Here is a 1478-nt window from a genome sequence, read left to right on the forward strand (position 1 = left end):
GACTAACATGACCACATTCTCTCCAGTAAGAGGTAGACAGGTGCTGTCTTCCTCTGCAGCTGGTAGAAGTAGAGGCCGTCATGGGTGGGAGTAGTTAAACTCTCAGCTTCTGCCACCTCTGGCAGCACACTCATGCTGCAGGGACTCTAAAACCCCTCTGAGACTCTCAGCCGGATTTGTTCAGAAACTGTCCTCAAGTGTCCCAGAAGCTCCCTCTGGATGCAGCAAGGCTAGTCGCAATTTATGTTAGCTGTCACCCTCGGTCATTGTTGGGGGTTTTAAATCAGAACTCCTTCAAAACCTCCATATACTCCCTTGACCTTAAAATTACGTCACGTTTGTGTTGCATAAAGCTTGAGATCTAATAAAAAAAAGTTTTGATATTATTTTGGCTTCCATCTAAACTTACTTAATTTCCTGTTGTCAGTGACTCTGACATTTGATCTCTGATCTGATCCTCCATCTGCGTGTTAATGGGAAACTGAAGCTTGCCTAGTGTGAGGACTGACATTTACAGATGAGAATTTGTTGTGTCTACCTGAGGATCACATGGCCCAAGAAAGATCCTTAGATAGCAATGCTGATAAGTCTTCAAGTCCTGCCTTTGATAATGGTAATACTGCACAGCTGCTGGAGGAAAGGATTCTGCAAACTGCCCTGAGCCTTTTTGCACCAATGATTATCTTGTTATGTTTTTACAGAGAAAAATCCAATGTGTGGTGCCAATGAGCTGCAAGATCAGCTTGCTTCCCTAGCAAATGTTGGTTGTGTGTGCTGTTTTGAACGATTTATGTAAAGAATACTTGTCTTTTTCATGTGCAAGTCTCCATAGGTGTCTTGCTTTATTCCTTAATGGGCATCAAACAATTCACTGGGAGACATGAGAAGTTTGTCCTTGCTCCACAGATCCCTGCTGCTGTTGCTGTAACATTGCAAGTGGACTGTAGAATAAATTGTTATTGAACAGATAAAACTGGGATGTGGCTTGTGGAGAGCAGGGGTGAGGGGGTAGAAGGGCATTTGGTGGTGATACAGTAACATTGTGGCCTTTTCTACCTAGGAAGCCAACCTGAATCTCTTTCCTTGTGTTGGTGAACAGATGTCATCTCCAGTGCATGACTTTAGGTATAACCTAGAGGCCTGTGAAAACATCAGTGGTGGGGGATAGCTGGTACTGCCCTGGTTAGATGGTTATTACTGCTCAAGGGAACAGCTGGGTTTTATTCTGTGTCTTCTGAGTTTTGTGGTCCACTCCAGCATAAGTAAATTCAGTGCTTGTACTTCTGCAGATTCATGGCAGGGGAAGTCTAGTTCTTGTTATTTAGTGAAAGAAAAGCTCATATACCCTTCCCCAAACCAGCTTGCCTAAATCTGTTACAAACAAGTCATTCTTTCAAAAACATACAGAGGAAAAAATAATAGCTAATGTGCTTGAATAAAAAATACAGTGAGACCAAAAATGAATGTTTTAATCTGTT

This window comes from Nestor notabilis, unplaced genomic scaffold (assembly GCF_000696875.1).
Source record: "Nestor notabilis isolate BGI_N333 unplaced genomic scaffold, ASM69687v1 scaffold3659, whole genome shotgun sequence".
Taxonomy (NCBI): domain Eukaryota; kingdom Metazoa; phylum Chordata; class Aves; order Psittaciformes; family Psittacidae; genus Nestor; species Nestor notabilis.